This window comes from Danio rerio, chromosome 18 (assembly GCF_052040795.2).
Source record: "Danio rerio strain M-AB ecotype USA chromosome 18, GRCz13ab, whole genome shotgun sequence".
Classification (NCBI taxonomy): Eukaryota; Metazoa; Chordata; class Actinopteri; order Cypriniformes; family Danionidae; genus Danio; species Danio rerio.
This window is the reverse complement of record NC_141038.1, coordinates 35,109,262-35,122,445: the sequence shown is the minus strand read 5'-3', so window position 1 is coordinate 35,122,445 and position 13,184 is coordinate 35,109,262. Positions and strand designations below refer to the sequence as shown.

Below are 13,184 nucleotides of genomic sequence, written 5' to 3'. Positions count from 1 at the left end.
TTGTCAGTAATCCAAAATTCAAGAAGCAGGCTGTGTGTGTGTGTATACATGATAAAGAGTACAGAATATGCCAAGCACTTTTTACAGTACTCCGTTACTTTTAACTTGTGTCTTGCTTAAATATGTACTTGATTTTTTTTTTAGGTGTCATCAATCAGAGTGCCATATACTTTGACAAAGTGCTTTGTCAATTGGGTATGGCGAGAGGGGGGTCCTGCAAGCATTCTGTTCAACAAATGACTTCCCAATATATTGCTCAGCAGATTGTTACTTCTGTTGTGGAATTTCCCAGTAAAAAATATATAATTGTTTTTATGTTTATTAAAGGTAATAATAATTACCAACTGCTGTATCTTAAATTATTATTATTATTTTCTATAAATTGTCAGTCTTCCTTTTGTACATGTGTGCATGTGCATACACAGATGTTCTGTAGGTGAGACATCTGACATCTAAAAAAAACACAGATCTGCCAGATTTTTACTTGAACCGAGAAAGAGGGACTTTCAACAGAGTGTATTGCTTTGTGTTGATGGTTTTACTGAAGATGAAGTTGGTATGTATTTATCAGCATTTGTCAAATAAAAAATTCATAAGTTTACACGAGTGCTGCACTTCTTAATGTCAAATTTATTTTCATTAATTTGTGTCCTGATAGATAAGTAATAAATAAAACTGTCCATTTGTGCCACCCTATTAATATAATATTAAGTGTATTTAATATTCTAATCAAATGAAATAGAATAACAATGTTGTATGTGACTCTTAATAACCAAACAAAATCATTATAAAAAATATTTTTAAAGATCTACAGTGCAGAAATGGATCCAGAAGGGTTGTTAGAAAGTGGTATTAAAGTATTTACCCTGTATTTACAAATATTACAAAAATAAAACCAAGAAGACTGCATTTTAATTCAGTAATATTAGATTATAAAATTATTTGTAACTTGTTAATTAAAATGTAGAACAGATATTAAAACCACCCAGTAGGTGGCAGCAGAGCACTGTCTTCATTCAAATGGAGAAACTGAACAAAACTTTAATGGATTAATAAATAATAAGTTATGAAATTGATTGCATCCATAGATGACACACCATGTAATATGAAAAAAATTAATAAAACAATTTACTCATGCTGGAACATTTACATATAACAGATAATATATGTTTATATTCATCGCAGCATCAAAGTAAAAATAAATCCATTATATGATGAAATGATCTGATTTAATAAGTAAAAAGGTTACAAACATATACTTCCCTTAATAAATAATATCTTATCCCTGCTCTTAATAAAACTCAAAGCAGTGCAGTATTGAAAGAGAAACAATTGGACACATGGCCAATATTTTGAATAGCCTTAAATCAAAGTATAATTTTAATAATTTCAATTGTAAATTTTCCAGAGAACTCTCCCATTCAAAGGTAAAAAATTAAACTGAACTAAAAACACTGCATTTTTATTTATTTATTTTTTCAGACTCTGTCTTTATTTGTTGTAAATATGCAATAGCATTTTGATGCAAAATAATAAACCAATAAAATATCAGAATTAAAATCACTGCATTTCTTAAGTGACACCATTGTGAAAAAAGTCTTTTGAGTCTTTTATAATATTTTTTAGCAGGAGAAATACCCATATGAAATTCACATAACTGTTAACATAATTAACATATAAAACACTCAGCAAGAATGTCCACTTTTGTGTATTTTTGTGTTTATTAACAATAAAAACAATATTTAAGAAGTTGTAAATGCATTTCCTGTTTACTGACGTCACATAGTGGGCATTCACGCCATTACGTTTCCACTAACCAATGAAATTACAGGTGGGCGTGGCTGAATGTGCAGCCCCGGCCCACATTCATCCCCGCCCAGATCTGCAGGCTGCAGACAGGGGCTTCTCACTGTGTCGCCTACTTACTGTTATCAAAAATTCAAATAAGCTCTGTAATTAACTACTATCTGCAAATATAGTTTAATCATTTAAACCAATGTTCTCTTAAGCCTTATAGCTTCAGTTTAGCACCAAACATCACAGCCTTTATCAAATACAGTTAATTACATGCATTACACATGCTACAACGTTTCATTTACATGCACCTTTTAGTGAATACACTTGCTTACATACATAGTAAAACATACACAACTATTAGCAATAAACATTAAAGCAAAACACACTTTTAAATGTGAAATGTCCGAAAATCATGCAGGCTTTTGTGCCGAGACAATCAGAGAGCTGTTTACTCCGGACAGGAAGAGGGATGTGAGATCACACACTCGAAGAGACATACATATGTCTTTTCTTCCTTTGGGTGTAAGATTTAATTTACGTAGTCATGTGAGGGCAAAATGGCTGGATTTCCATGATGGGCCATTAATTAGTAACACATGGTGATAACACATTCTTTGTTTTATAAAGGGGGAAAAAGAGTGTGTATTGGAATTAAGCTCCGGGTGATAATTAAGAAGGAGGCTTCCATGACTGCTGATCTCTGCTTAGAAAATGGCTGAGTTCCTACACAAGTAAAGTTTTAAATAATGTAATCCAGTGGTCCCGGTACCGGTCCGTGGATCAATCAGTACCGAGCCACACAAGAATGAATTATCTTTAAGTTGGCAGCTAAAGTAGCTGCATTTAAAGCCAAACTGAATTTGTGGGGACGGCGCATGAACAGAGGCATATTGGACTTGTTTCAAACATTAGCGAGGATTTTGTGTGAGACTGAAGCTGGTGCATGATCACCAGTCTTCGCTGTTAAAAGAGTTTGAGCCCTACTTCCCAACCTCAAAGTGACAGCCACCAAAACAAGGCAAAGGAGTAGACTGGACATAAGCAACACACTTCGGGTGTCAATAGCCCCTTTCACACAGTAATACCGGTAAATATATTAAAAATTTCTGGAATGACTTTATTGGTATATTCAAAAAAGCGCTGTCCACACAGGCGAGGACGTTATGGAATTTTTCCTGGAAAAGAGCATTCACAAATTCATTTCAAAATACCGGTAATTTTGACATCATTATTATCATTACAGTCTTACTCTCTCTCTCTCTCACACACACACACACACATAAACGCGCACACAGAGGTTTGTTTTTTGTAAATAGTTGTGACATTCTAGTTTTCTACTGTACAATCTGTTTTTATCAGTCTTATCAATCCTTTCACATGGTAACATTATTATCTTAACACACGTGTGTGTGTGTGTGTGTGTTAGGTAGGATAATATGAGAAGTGTAATTTTAATTTTGCCAATAAAGAGTTATTGATTAAATATGGCATGCGCATTTGTTATTTAGTCAACCTATTTGTGTAACTTTTTAGAAGATTACTCTTTATAAAGTAGTTTTTCATACAAGATTGGTCTCTTAACTGTTCTTTTTTATGAGCTTGGCAATTTTGCGCAGATGTGGAACACACACCGCATACGAGTACAACGCAATCAGCACCGCATGGACGACTGGCTGTGATGTATATGGCTCCTCATATTTATGGGTCAACTGATCATATCTATTGATGTGACCCAGCTGATGTTCAAAACTGCCAAGAATAGTGTGTAACACTGACGCACCCATGTGACACAGTTTTTGAACTTTGTTGTTTCATAATGGATAAACTTCATCTCGACGTCCCAGAGGATGCAGAGAGTGGAAGGGCCCTGTACATTACACTAAGGCAAGAGATACTACACGTGTTGTGATTTTTATTTACTGTATCTTGGAATAGCAGTATAATCTGAAATAAGATATATTAACTTCAGTCCTTTTTGAGTAGTTCATTTGTGTAGGAGCTTGTGATTTAAATTGTAAAGCTATTAACCAATATTTCTTAACACTTGGACATGGTAGTGTAAATAGTTGATTTTAAATTCCTGTTGTTTTAAAAACTTATTGAAGTGTAACTTGCTGCATGTATAGGTCTGGCAATGTATACTGCACAAATAATGAAATAAATACAGTTGGAAGTATAGCCTACCAGTATTTATTCAACAATCATTCAGTGTGAATACTTAACACATTTCTATTTCAGTACTGCTTTGCACTTGCAAATGTTGTTCCAAGGACATGAAAACATGTACCAAGAGGTACTGACCATGAAACACAAAATGTAAATAATATTGCAGGTAGGCTTTTTCTATTTCTAGTTCAAATACATTTCAAAACTGCCTTAAAAGAAAACAAGTGGCATTCTACAAACCATAACAAAGCATTAGTGGGACTGTACCTCAAGTCAAGAGGAGTCAAGTTCTAGGACTCTAATTTGGGTAATACTTAAGTGTAATAAATATGACACAATATGATTTTCAAAACTGAAATGTCTTGTAAGACATATGATATCTGAAGGTTTGTCCCTGAAAACACAAATGATCCCAGTCTATAAAAAGGATAGTTATTATATCGCCAACTTACATGGAGAACATGTTACCTTGTCTTTACAACAGATCCATTTTTAGGTAGTTGGCATCTAAGACACTCAAAAATCTCTACAAAATTTTGAGTAGGTTCTGTAAATGCAGGGTCTCTGCAACAACAGACCACATGTATGTGCCACCGGTTACCTCTGTAAACCTCTGACATCCGTAAAATTAACATCAATGTGTGAAACACAGATATTATCAGCCCCAGTGGTAAAGCGTAGAAATTTATGCAGCTTTTCTTTCTCAAGCGATCTAATGAACAGCTTTAAAAACTGGTTTTGCTGTGTGAAGGCTGAGTCTCACAAAATTTTAGCAATCCAATAATGCCTTTTACTGTTGGAATTTTGGATGCATAATGTGCTACAACAGCAGACACAGATGGAATCAGACTTTGTAAAGCACACAGAGCACTAACAGCCATCATTTTAAGGGCATATATTGGCTCCTGAATAAGTTGTTTGTGTGCAGTCTGATGGTTTCCTTTATGGCATCTCCATCAGGTTCATTGTGCGCACCCATTCTGAAAAGCATGTCGAGTTAGTCATCCTTGTCATACTCTCTTCCTTCTTGCACAGAGCTAACTATATCAAATGGTTCTCAAATGGTGTGACAAACCTTAAATAAAAAAAGAATGTTTAAAACAGACCAATTACAGTGCCTACTGGAAAACTACTGGAATTAATATTCTATTTAAAGGTTCATTTAGCATGCGGTACCATTTTATTGTATATACTAATATACTTTTACCTATATAGCTACTATTGGCAACAATGCTACAATACAAACCTGAGAAAAGATTCAGTCAGCATATCTGGTGTCACTTTGTTCTCCCCATAAAGCAGACAGATTGCAAAGGCCATTGACAGTTTTAAAGGAACAAATCCATGATCCTGGTATCCTTTAAGTAGAATTCTACCTACTGCTTCTCATTCTTCTTTCCCATACTCAGGCTGAGGTGTTGGGACATACTCCATTTCCCCTTCTGCTAAATTCAGGAAAAAAGCTTCCAAAAAACCTGAATATGCATCCCGTGCAACACCTGATGCATCAATTCCACATTCATCAACAAAGATAACTGACAGTCTGGCCTTCACAACACTGTCATCTTTGAACTGTTCCACCATATCATGAATGATGTTCACACGATGCAGTTTCAATCCGTCTTGTGTCTTTACAAGCATTTTAATTTATAAACCAAATTTTTTGAGCTCCCACTTTCCTCTTTTTCACTGTCATCCTTCGGGAATTTTAAGGTATGTCCAACTTTCATATTCTTGATTAGGTTTTGTTGAAGATTTAGTTTTCTTTATCGTTTAAGAGGATTGCTGTCGTCGTCACAGTAATGCCTTAAGGCAACCCTATCACCAAGGGCTGGGAGAAATCTCCAATGTGTTGTCATCCATTGTTAATTCTGTTGATTGGTCAATCTATGAACATATAAATGTACACATTTAGGTATGCACAAAAGCTGCAGTTGAAACAAAAAAGATTATAGGCTACAGTAGTGATACTGTATAGTGATATGGGATAATCTCATATCAAGATATAAGTCTTTTACTTTACTTTTTACTTTACATACATACATTGACTTAGTAAATCTAACCCTAACCCTTTGTAAATAGTGATATAAGGGTGCACCCCCCAAACTAGTTGATATTTAGAATATATGTTAAATTAAAGTAGGTGGTGTGTAAGCCAGTTTTTTATGCTAAATAAATCACAATACATTTGGGTGATGAGATTAAACGAACGAATAACAGACTGTGATAAGTAGTCTAGCCTATAGATGGTGATTTCTTTTCATCATACTTCCTTCATTCATCATAAATTTAAAGTAACATACAATAACTGAGGAGCAGTGCATATTTGCCACTCTTTATTCTAAGCGTTTTTTTATTTTTTTATTTAATATTAATTAATCACCCGACTAATGAACATGCAAATGTCCGGTTGAAAGGTTACACTATTTGCCATCTTATTTATATAATGTTTCTTACGGTAGTTAGTTAAAATGGTGTGCGCTTTTAATATAGGACATAAGAATTGAACCTGTTCCAAGGATGTACTAATAAATGATGGCGAATGTGTATGGGATCCGTGCAGCGTTAGTAATAATAACACATGCCGAATAAAAGACGTAGGGATGCAAATAGGCATGGCTAATAATGATAAATGTACAAACATGTTTGTCCACACATGAACATGAAAGTGTTTTAATCAGCTTTTGCTCAATCATGCGGTTTACCGTGTCCTCTGGCACCCCACGATTGTGAAGAAAGTCATACAAGTCGTCCTCTTCTGCCATGACTGTAATGATTTGGGAACACTTTTTTGTTGCGCTCGCTCCAGCCAGCTTTTACATTATCGATGTGTCACGATCAAATGTGGCCACTTAATGTACTGTCGCGATCAAATGTTGCCGATGTACAAATGTTTTATCAGCAAAAATCTGTCTGGGTTAAGTAGTTCAGCAGTAGCTAGTAATACTCATATCACAAAGCGGATATGACAAGCAACAACAACAAAAACAATAGTTAAGTAAAAAAGGGGCAGTACGTGCAAGTCAAGCTAACGAGGAGATTCGGATTGGGCCAATAAACGTCAAGCACCTTAAACATTAACATTGCTTACAAAAACTAGGCTAAATTGATTAAATTAAGCTGCAATATTGGCAATTATCGCGCCATATTATCTATTGATAAAATATTTATAGAATATCCTGTCTTGTGAAAACTAAGTTACATCAAAATAAACGCTATAAGCTGTTTTCACAGTTAATATTTCTGGGCAACATAAATTTAACCTCAAAATATTCTAAAATCATTTAATGTTGTTGAGCAATTTACACTTAAAAATTATAAACACCTAAATAAGTTATAGAATAATAATAATTCATGTTATTATTATTACTATTAATATTATTATTACTATTATCATTTTTATTTTTACTAGTAGTATTGAATCAAAGCACGTGCATTTTATTTTTAAGTAATTTCAACAATTCCAACATATAACTATAACTGTGGGCAAAGTGTTTATTGACTGAAATACCATGCCATTTTCCCATCATCTCTTAACCACCAATAAAAATACTAACATATTAACTAAATGTGATAAATGAAGGTCATTTAATGTGGTGTTAAATACTTTAATAAATGACGCTGATATTCGAAGAAAACAGATGAACAGAATTTGTGCCGTTCATCGTAGCCAACATTATGAATGTTGTAAATTTTTCATAATTGTGTCAAAATAATATCACTAAAAAAGACATCTGTGCTTAAATATGAACTGTGTGTCAAATTAACAAAATAATATTAGGTACAAAATGAGCTCCAATACGAAGAAAACACCCTGGAGATATCGATTAACCTTCTTGATATAGCCAAAGCATTAATGGTACTTTGAACATTAAAACTATCTTTGATGGTTTTACGTCCAGCACTTATATAAGGATTTTTTTAATTCAAATACATATTTAATTAAAAGATTCACAAATAGCCTGTATCACTTAGCCTATTTCAATTTTAAAACGATGGCATTAAGATATAAGTTGTTGTTGAGATCGTTATCAAGCTGTTTAGGCTACTAAAATAAAGAACAATGTATTGGCGAGTGTCTCCGAAAACCGTAATTGCGGGCAGAGCCATCATTAGAAACATGTTAACGTAAAGCGTCCTTAAAGAGACTCTAAACGAGTAAAAGTTTTTTGTGCAAATTAGCTTATGCTGTTTTACACGCACACTCAAAATCCAATATTCATTCATTAATTTTCTTGTCGACTTAGTCCCTTTATTAATCCGGGGTCGCCACAGCGGAATGAACCGCCAACTTATCCAGCACATTTTTACGCAGCGGATGCCCTTCGCAACCCATCTCTGGGAAACATCCACACACACACACATACACTACAGACAATTTAGACTACCCAATACACCTGTACCGCATGTCTTTGGACTGTAGGGGAAACCGGAGCACCCGGAGGAAACCCACGCGAACGCAGGGAGAACATGCAAATGTAACAGGGTTAAAATGATGTTTATTAGTCTTTTACCAAAATGGGTTATTTTGTTTATTTTGTGGTTGTTGGAAGACCTCTTGTGGCAACAGTGTGTAATTGTTTCTTGCACCTTTCATCTGCAAAGCCCCGCCTACAGCAGAAAATTGTTTCTGAATACAGAGAGACGGTAGGTAAAATGTGCTCCAGCTAAATGTGACAAATTCTGTATTTTAACACATGTTAATAACACATACAAGCCCAATATGAACATTAAGTGATGTTTTATATCAAATCTGTTGAGTGATTGCCGTGTGTGATGACCTTTATGTGGTTAAATTTGCTCATGCTATGTGTAGCTGGAATGACAACATTAATATAAGCTGGGGTGATTTCTTCCTATTTGTTTGGTTTTTTTAGATGCATGTTTAAATGCATACTGTTCCCAGAGGATATATATTTCTGTTACAGAGTAAACAATGCAGAACGCAGTTTTCTGTGTCCGCCTAAGTGATTTGTGTCATCAGGAAGAGAAGCGTTACACAAACTCCACACAGAAACGCCAACTGAGCCGAGGTTCGAACCAGCAACCTTTTTGCTGTGAGGCAACAGCACTACCTATCGCCACTCCAAATCCAGTAATTGTTTTGGTAAAAACATGTACTTGTTTTCTATAGTACTTGAAATGTATGTAAATGGCACATATGGATTTCCTCTACAAATATTACTACTGAGAATATTCCATATTCTATTACATAACATAAAACCACTTAAACCTACTGTAAAATGCAAATGCAACTTAATGGTGCACTTTACAGTTGGCTATTTAGGCTAGGTTTCAAGAAAAAATTAACCCTACTTAACAACAGTAATAATACTAATATTATTAATGATTACAACAACAACAACAATAATATTAATTATTCTACTTATTATTATAAATATTATTATCATTCATCATTTTCTTGTCGGCTTAGTCCCTTTATTAATCCGGGGTCGCCACAGCGGAATGAACCGCCAACTTGTCCAAGTTTTTACGCAGCGGATGCCCTTCCAGCCGCAACCCATCTCTGGGAAACATCCACACACACATTCACACACACTCATACACTACGGACAATTTAGCCTACCTAATTCACCTGTACCAAATGTCTTTGGACTGTGGGGGAAACCGGAGCACCCGGAGGAGACCCACGCGAAGGCAGGGAGAACATGCAAACTCCACACAGAAACGCCAACTGAGCCGAGGTTCGAACCAGCGACCCAGCAACCTTCTTGCTGTGAGGCGACAGCACTACCTACTGCGCCACTGCCTCGTCCCTAATATTATTATTAAGTAGGATATTGTTTATTTGTTTTTTTTTCGTATTAGTTTTTATTGTATAATTTGGTATTCAAACCACTGCAGATATGTTTTAACAGGCCCATATCATATAGGCCTAGTACAGATACATTTCTTGATAAATAACTTGTAAATTAAAACCATTAACCTATGCTTTATATTTTAGTTTTCACAAGTTTGGAGACTTTACAAGGGTTTCAAAGGGCACTGCGAAGGGAACAAAATTGTCATTATGAAGACCGCTCAAACTGAACTGTAAAAATACTTTCAAAGCGAATTACACCAATTTAAGATGACTTTAATGTTTTAATTTTTAAATCATTCGTTTAAATGTGGAGCGTTCTAAATGAATAGGGCTTTGGGGGGTAGCCTAACTGGAAATAGAACACAGCCAGGAACTGCTTCTGAATACAGCTGTGAGGTGTAGCAGTAGCAAGCGTTTAAGTTGCGACGCAGTTTTGGAATGGTTGTTGTAATGACTGATTTGGGAAACGCCAAATCAAACGACAGAATTTGTGACCATAGTTAATGAGGGTTTTCGGAAACGCACCCCTGGTCTAACTAATTCTGCCATGGGCATAAGTCCTCATAGCAAGAAGAGTGGACCAATTAAGCGACAACAACACAAATAGCCTAAAAGTGAAGTAGTAATAATAAAATAGGTGCAGCAGGTAAAAGCCAAGCTAACGAGGAGTTTCTTATGGAGTACTAAATGTTAAACACTTGAAGCTATGTTGTTCTGTTCTGCTGCTGCAATCCACTCATAGAAAATTTAATAAAATAACTAAAATATTTTTAACAACAACAACAAATTATTATTATTGTTGTTATTATTATTATTCTTGTTGTTATTATTATATTTATTATTATTATTATGGTGATTGTTATTATTATTATTGTTGTTGAATCAACGACACTCGCATTCTAATTTAAACCAATTCCTACCTAATAATCATAATTGTTGGTGCTGTACCATCTGTCAGTTTTTCCATATTTTAGTCTTATTGTAGGTCTATTTTATTGTTTTTTTGTTTTGTTTTGTTTTGTTTGCACTGACACTTCGATTAAAAACAAACATTTATCTGCCTGAATACAGTCTTGGTTCATCTGTTAACGCTCGCCAAAGCCTAATGTTTAAGTGCATTCTAACCAACCTTTAGTTATTAAATGTCTTATTTTAATTGTAAAATAACGTTTGAGGTTACAGAAGTAACCCTTCGTTCCCCAATGAGGAGAACGGAAGTGCTATAAGTGGATTTGATCTTGGAAAATCCACGTATGGGAGGATTCGGTTCAGAAGCCGCTTGTCTGAAAGAGTATTGAACGGGCCAATGAATTGGCAGCGTAAGCTTGCGCAGTTGTGCTTCATTGCAAATTATCCCAGCATATAAGCACACCTGGAGCGAGCAAACGCCATCCTTTTAAGCTGAAGAGACTTTCTAACAGCTAAGGGACAGTCATTATGGTGATGGAGTATAGCACTTCGGTTCCCCTCCTCAGGCAGAATTTACATATGGACTAGCCCTAAGAAGGGGGAGTACGCATAGAAAAAGTGGTTAGCGGAGAGGGAAGACATGGGTCCACCCAGGGGGGGGACTTAACCATGTCGGAATAAGCATATGGGATCGCCTAGTGGGGATCAGGCATAGCAGGCACCTTTACCTAAGGCGTGGGCTGACCAGCGGGCAGACCAACAACGTAGTGGGCCAGCAAGTGACTCCTCCGCTGAGTCAGTGCTCAGCCGAAGGGGCCTGAGCCGAAGGGGCGCTAAGGCACCTCCGCGGGCTTGGTGAGGACCCGCGGAGACAGAGAGAGCCCGAAGGGGAGGACTTTGTAATGCCAAACTCGACCTTCAAACGCAAACCGCAGAAACTGATGGTGGCGAGGAAGAGTGGAGACATGAAAATACAAGTCCATCAGGTCTAATGCTGCAGACCAACCCAGAGGACGAACGCACTGGAGGATGCGCTTCTGCGTCAGCATTCTGAACGGCAGCTTGTGCAGACAGCGGTTCAAAACGTGCAGATCTTGGATTGGCCGTGACCCACTGCTCTTTTTGGCATGATGAAGTGTGGGCTGTGAAACCCGCTCTCCATCTCGGCTGGAAGGAGCGGCTCGATTGCATCCTTCGCCAGGAGGACAGCAATCTCCGCTCGCAAGACAGGGGCGGACAGGGGGCTGACCCTGGTGAATACCCATGACTTGGGGGGCCGTTTCGCGAACTGAATCGCATAGTCGAGTCTGATTGTGCGTATGAGCAGGCAGGCAGAGCTCTCGCTAATGGACTCATCGCTACAATTGCTGACGTACCAGCAGTGGGGCAGCGCGGAGTGGGTGTGCTGATCCGGGAAGCGCGCGGGTCCAACAGAAGAGCTGGAGGTGAGAGATTTGCTATCACTCCGCACCCGAGCTCCGGAGGGGAGGCTCGAGGGGTGGGAGAAAGGAGACCATCCTCCCAGCGTTCGTGAGCCACTAGCGAAATGCACCGAACCTGCAAGCTAGAAAGCATAGCATCCCAGACTGGCAGATTTCAGGCTGTCACATCATGGGAAGTGGAAAAGTGCTCTTTCATGATGTTTTCATGGCAGTAAAAAGTGCCGTTGGAAATGGGGCCCCGCCCTCCAGCGGGGAAAGAGCAAATTCCCTCTTCTCCAGATGGCCTTTCCCAGGGACGCTTCGCGGTCCGTTGCCGGACTTAGCGGCATTCTGGGCAGGGAGGGGCTGCCTGCTTCTGAGGTGCTCGACGCGCTCGCTTCGCCAGAGGTGTGTGCGGGGGCGGTGCAACTCTCGTAGGCGGGCTCCTCGCCTTACGAACCCGCCGATAAGACATCACCCATCAGACTGCTCTGTCACCGCCTCAAATTCCTGGGTGAATTCACAGACGGTGTCGTCGAACATGCCAGCTTGGGATATGGGGAAGTCAAAAAAGCGGACTTTGTCGACTTCTTGCATATCAGCCAGGAGTGGTGCTCCTGGATCACTAGTGTGGACATCGTCCTCCCCAACGCACACACAGCGGACTTAGTAGTCCGAAGAGCATAGTCGGCTGCGGTGCGAAGCTCATAAGCCTGGGTTGGACCCACCCTCATGCAGCTCGGCCAGCGCCTGAGCTTGGTAGCGCTGGTAGGTGGCTATCGCATGCAAGGCGGAAGCAGCCTGGCCCGCAGCTTTGTAAGCTCTAGCTCCGAGGGAGGCAGATAACTTACAGGCTTTGGATGGGAGACGAGGTGGACCCCGCCAAGAAGAGGCGCCACGCGGTTTGACCGCCATCGCACACTCAACCTGAGGAATCGCCACATACCCCCTGGCCGTTCCACCGTCAAGAGTGGTGAGGGTGGAGGGACACGCAGCACGAGCAGAAAAAAGTGCCCTTCAAGACCACGTAAGCCTACTGTGCACCTCCGGGAAGAAGGGCACGCCCC

At 38.4% G+C, this 13,184-nt stretch overlaps 1 protein-coding gene and 1 pseudogene across 1 annotated transcript in view; both read right to left on the bottom strand.

The window, feature by feature from the left end:
• The window catches only part of LOC100332501 (sterile alpha motif domain-containing protein 3), a 191,781-nt gene that overhangs the window by 75,654 nt on the left and 102,943 nt on the right, over positions 1-13,184 (bottom strand). The gene's annotated exons all lie outside the window — the stretch shown is intronic.
• On the bottom strand, positions 4,382-5,232 carry LOC147832875 (uncharacterized; annotated as a pseudogene).